Below are 6,637 nucleotides of genomic sequence, written 5' to 3' on the forward strand. Positions count from 1 at the left end.
CCGGCCGTATCTTGAATATTTGAAACCCCACCACTTGATACGTTAAAACTACAACTACCTACATAAAATACATTAGCGTACCGTTAATCCTACTAATATCATAAGCGTACCTGACTAGATTTTTAGGTAAGTGATTAGGTAGCTATTAAAAAAACTTGACATGGTCGCTAACTATGGGCCCTATTAGAAGGCTCAAAGTCACTCAGCGGGCGATGGAGCGAGTTATGCTTGGAGTTTCTCGGCGTGATCGAATCAGAAATGAGGAGATCCGCGGACGAACCAAAGTCACTGACATAGCTCAGTGAGTTGCGTAGCTGAAGTTGCAATGGGCGGGGCACGTTCGAGTACGCGATGGACGTTGGGCTCCCAAAGAGGTGGAATGGCGACCCCGCACTGGTAAGCGCAGTGTTGGTCGACCCGCCACCAGGTGGTCTGACGATATCAAGCGAGTCGCAGAGATTCGCTGGATGCAGGTGGCTCAGTATCGTGATGTTTGGAAGCCCCTACAAAAGGCATATGTCTTGCAGTGGACGTTCATCGGCTGATATGATGATGATGAAAGTTTGTCCTGTAGTAGGGAGTAATTTCTCGATCTACTGAAGTACTAAATACTAATACCTACGATACGAAATGATTACACCAATATAAAGCCACATTATTTGGGAGTGTCGTAGGCCGTATTTAAATTTTATCCCCGTACCTATTCCATATGAGCGGAGACTAACCGCGGGTCATATGCTAGTAGGTACATAATACGGCCTTCAACAATAATAATTGAAAAACAACAAAATTTTCCATACAATTTCCCGCTTACTCGCAATTCTTTTAATCAAACGTTTATTATAACAATACGTTCCACTTTTTGTTTTACCTTTTATATAAAAGTGTCAAAGGAAATGTGGCCTTTCATAGTCCTTTTATATAATTTCCACCAAAATATTATACAAACATGTTACAAAAACGACCTAATTTTAATGGATTGTTTGTTACTACGTATAAACAGCCACTGAATGTCAAACAATCATGCCCCACGAGACTTTACAAAATAAGCATTTATTTTCACCTCATTTTGGAACTATTAGGTACTAACTTAACGAGAATACTTCAAGCTTAATACCTATTATATAAATAATAATCTATCCAATATGTATACATATTTTATAATTAAGACCTCCGCCGCGTCTTTCAATCTATCTGTTTGTAATAAAATAGAAAACCACCACCACGGATTTTATGCAGATTTCACCAATAGATAGAAGATTTATGAGCAAGGTTGAGATATATAATAGTCTATCAGAGGTGTCAATTGATTGAAATATGATGAGAATTGCTAGATATGTCGGAAAATAACTCATTAAAAATGCTTCTTTCGAGATCCTTTCCAGTAATAACAAATTTGTGCATAGTGGGATATTCTTTTTTTTCAACTTATGTACAAAAAACTCCGCGGTGTCATGGATGGTACATTTAATTTGGAAACATATAGGAAGCATTGCTTACTCTACCTATTTGATTTTTGAAAATGCTTAAAGTAAGTTTACACCAACGATGTACTTGGTTTAGGTACTTACACCTATTTTTCGGGCGTCTTAGTATAAAAAAATTACAGACATAATCATTGTACCGCACCTAAAATACAATAGTGTCGTCTGTTGGTCATCAGTCTTAAAAAGGCACGACACAAGGATTTTTAGAAAGTTCATCTTTGAGAGGAAAATAGGAGCGGGAACTGTTTAATGTAAGTGTGTATGAACTTTTTCAAGGTAAAATTTCTTTTAAGGTAAATAGGGCATAAACAGTAACGTCTCACGGTTTATATATCTTTAAATTCTCAAACAAGATATTTTTTCAAAATAATATAGGTAGGTATCTAAAGTCAATATTATCATAAAATACTATATCAAATAAGTTTATTTATCAACTAATAATGATATCAATCACAATCCGTCTGATAAATCGAATATAAAAAATAATTACCTTCATTTTATAAAATATTCACCAAAAATACCACCATAAAGGCAATAACAAATAATATTAATTATACTCAAAAGTCATATTTAACATTGTAGACGTCTAAAAGACGTTGACAAATCAAAAATAGGTTAATGTTTTTGAAAAAATAACTGCCAGTACGTGTAAATTTAGTAAAACTATAATAAAACTAGCGCCCCGATAAAACTTTGCTTTAACATATGTGCACTTCTTCCCTATATTTACCCTACCTTACCCCTACCCTACCCTACTCTTACCCAACCCCTACCCCTACTCTATCCCTACCCTACCACTACCCTACTCCTACCCCTACCCTACCCCTGCCCTGCCTTGCGAAATGTCCCACATATAATCCCCCCTTAAGAGGTTGGGGGTGATGAAGCAATCTAAGATGAAATCGGGCTACCTTATTAGGAAGAGCATGAAAAACCACACCCCTTTCTACACGCTAAACACTAAATCGCTTGGCGGTACGTCTTTGCCGGTAGAATGGTTGCTAGCCACGGCCGAAGCCTCACAGATCTGGATATATTAAGAAAACCTCAATCGGCCCAGCCGGGATCAAACACAGGACCTCCTTTTTGCAAATCCACCGCGCACACCACTGCGCCACGGAGGCCGTCAAAAATATTATATGCAGGAAGTATTGAAAAAATAAGCTTAATGCTTTGACGATTAAGGGTGCAGACACTTGAAAACCATAGTCCAATTTCTATAATTCGCTATCATACTATATCCATAGCAGGAGCACGGGATTAACTGTTGGCATTTTAAAAAAGAAATATGTCTGACTTCCACAGGCTCTTGGTCCATAACACTTTCATTTCACTGGATAATTTAATATGATTATTACGAGCACAAGTGAGCAAGTGAGTGAGGGGTGCTTGATTAAACTTGAAAATGTGTAAAGTGGCGAGCGATCGACGTCAAATATGTGGGAGTACGTTGTTTTCGAGGATGTGCCAGAAAATGTACATTATAACAGACAAATTACTGCCTCACTGATTTTGTATAATAATTTTGCGTAGGTGTATATGTATTTATCTACTTTTATATATCCTCAATCTCAATATTCAATACGTATTTATGATTAGAAATGCGAAAGTGACTTTGTTTCTTTATTTCAGGACTAAACCACGAAACCGATATTGAAAATTCTTTCTGCGATGGAAAACTAAGTAGTCAGCGAGGTATGTAGTCTTTATTATAGAACAAACTACTCCGCCGCCAAAGTCCGGTTGTACGTTAGTAATAAACTTACTACAATACAAAGAATAATTAAAGAAATTTTTAAAATAATTTTTGCTTAAAGATAGAATAATTTATGATGAAGGTTTACGTAGGTATCAACTATCAAAATCAAAATTCATTTACTTCAAGTAGGCTCAATTTACAAGCTATATAAAAGTAAATATGACGATAACTTTTGGAACAGTCGGAAAAAGTTAAGTCACCTCTTAAACGCAGCTAAATCCCTTCGAGATATAACAAAACAATATATGACAGGTTATAACTATTCCTAAAAAAAAGGGCTGGACACAGACAAATCTGCTGGACAGTATATAGATAATATAACTGTATGAAGTGGAGTCAAAAGCTGTAAGCATGCTTTATTTAACTAGAAATGAAAATACTTAATTAAAGAACGTGAGCAAAACTGTTATTGAAGACTTAAAAACAGAGTAGTTCTATAACAAAGGCAACTCTGCTAGCTTAATACTTAGGTCCTAACTGAAACACTTTTATCAGACGAATTTAATTTTTTAAATAAAAAAATTAATTGTTTCTGTTTGAAAAATTGTCAAAAAGCATAAAAGCTCTACTCACTACTCACACGTACACAAAATAAAATAAAATGTGCGCATAAAACACAGTGAAACTAATTATGAAAAATTAAAATGTAAAAGGTAAAACACATTTTTTACACAAAGGGAAGTTATTAACAGACGGAGTGTATACTCATTAAACTTTACTGGAAGTAATTTCAATATGCACAAAATACGAGTACCTAATTAAGTAGCGCAAAGCTGCAAGTGAGCAAAAAGTAATTATTTAAAGCTTTTCAGTTCACGTTCATATTTTATTAAACGCCCGAACGAAGTTGGCTCTTTTTAGGGTTCCGTAGACTACAAGGAACCCTTATAGATTCGTCATGTCCGCCTGTCTGTCCGCCCGCGGTTTAGCTCAGACACTGCTAATACTAGAAAGCTATAATTCAACACAAGTATGTGTTTAGAAAGCCATTAAAGTCGTAAAATAAAATCTTGAAAAAATATTTTTTAAGGTTCCTTCCCCACATGTAAAGTGAGGTTGATTCTTTTCTTGTCATTAGGTTATCGCTGTCGGTATTTTTGTGCATTTGGTTTAAAATGCTAATCTAACCTACTCGGCAAAATAAATTAAAAAAACTCTAAAAAGAAATAGTCTCTACATGCTCTGGGTCAGTTTTTCATTTTATCTACTCATAAATCATAAAACTTAAATTACATAAATACACTATACAAAATGAAGTCTTCCACCGCGTCTGTCTTTCTGTCTGTTCGTGAGTAACTCAAAATAGATTTTAATGCTGTTTTCACCGTTAGATAGTGATTCCTGAAGAAGACATAGGTATAATTTCTCAATGTTTTGTGCAACTCAGTTGGAAAATGTCGAACCTGCCTTTGATATTAACAAAAAACAATGAAAATAACTAGCGGACTCCCGCGACTTCGTCCGTGTGGAATTTAGTATTTCACAAATCCCGCGGGAAGCGTGGAATTTTCCGAGATGAAAAGTAGCCTATGTGTTAATCCAGAGTAAAATCTATTTCCGTTCTAAACTTCAGGCAAATCGCTTCAGTAGCCGCAGCGTAAAAGAGGAACAAACATACTTACACACTTACACATTTTCACACTTACCAACAAACTTTTGCCTTTATAATATTAGTAGGATAGTAGGAAGGATTGTTTCTCACGGACAATATAGCGGGCGTTTACTAGTTTCTTAACATTTGACACATGCATAGATTTACGAGTCGGTACAAGACAGTTTACGGTCGGTTGTATGGTTCACAAGCTCTCCTCCTATCTCCTCAAGGACATAAGAGGAGAGGAAGGCCAAAGAAGAGATGGTTGGATTGTGTGAAAGAGGACATGTGTGTAAAAGGAGTGGATGATGAGTTGACGAGTAATAGAGAGAAATGGAAAAGATTGACATATTTTTCTGACCCCACTTAAGTGGGATAAGGGTAAGGAGATGATGATGTATGGTTCACAAGCCTAGATTCCCTGGTTTTTATTACACTCTTCAAAATCAAACCTTAATGCTTATAATAAAAGTTCTATAAATATAATAATAATAATTGTTCATACCAAGCATGACGAACACTATGAGATCGTGATTATGGTACTTTTGAAGGTCACATTGTTAGTACATATTTATATTGTTGAAACAACATATCGTGAGGAAAAGTGTTATGCACTAAGTTGGTATTGTATTGATCTACGAGTTGAAATTATATGCGAGACTTTTCCCGGATATATTTAAAAATAAACAAAAAAAAATACTCGTAGATCAATACAATACCAAATTACCACTACTGCCTTCGCTGTTCAAGACACGTGATTAACTTCTTAAAAAGCAAATAACTGAAAAATTGGAGAAGCATGCCCTGAAACCTCTGGAATACCGAACCATCCGCGTAGAAGTCAGAGGTCCTATCCCAGTGGATATATATATAATTATATGCACGAAAATATTATTTGTTTAAGTATAATTATATCGAATTGAATATTTGACGGCCTCCGTGGCGCAGGTCTGTGGATTTGCAAGACGGAGGTCCTGGGTTCGCTCCCCGCCTGGGCCGATTGGGTTTTTCTTAATTGTTCCAGGTCTGGCTGGTGGGAGGCTTCGGCCGTGGCTAGTACACCCTACTTGTCTGTAGACGTACCGCCAAGTGAATTAGCGTTCCGATGTCGTGTAGAAATCGAAAGGGGTGTCGATTTTCATCCTATACCAAAAAGTTAGCCCGCTTCCATCTTAGATTATCATCAGTTACCATCAGGTGAGATTGTAGTCGAGAGCTGGACTTGTAGAAATTAAAAAAATTCGGTTGTCTGTAAAGTCGGTTTACTGACGTTAATTGAACGTGACAACGTCACAAGAAAATACTGATGGAATGGTTACATTTTTAAAGAAAAATGTTCGTTTTCCTAAAATATTGTTTAATAATCTTCATAGACCAGATTATACTTTATTTCTTGTAAAAAAGTTGGCAAGCCAGAGCGAGGGAACGACGCATGACGTCATCTTTTTTCGAATGTGCAGCCGGCTCCATCGAATTATAAGACGTTGTCAAGTCATAAAATGTCGCTGCATTAGAACTCAATAATGTAAATGTGAACAAACAATAGCAATACATATCAATACATTATAACAAAGACATGGTATCACTCACGTGTCAACAAAATGTTGCTGAGTCGTAAAAATAGATAATGCGGTTAATACAATTACAGGCGCTAGTAAGGTTTCCACTGCTTCGAAGACCAGTATAGTATTGTCTCTTGCTGTGTTAGAGTGCATTCAAGATAATGGCACAAGGTAAGAAATAAGATAAGATAACAATGATAATAGCCGAGCTAAATGTACGTTCCTTATTTACTAG

The sequence above is a fragment of the Bicyclus anynana genome, chromosome Z, assembly GCF_947172395.1.
Source record: "Bicyclus anynana chromosome Z, ilBicAnyn1.1, whole genome shotgun sequence".
In the NCBI taxonomy this organism is placed as follows: domain Eukaryota; kingdom Metazoa; phylum Arthropoda; class Insecta; order Lepidoptera; family Nymphalidae; genus Bicyclus; species Bicyclus anynana.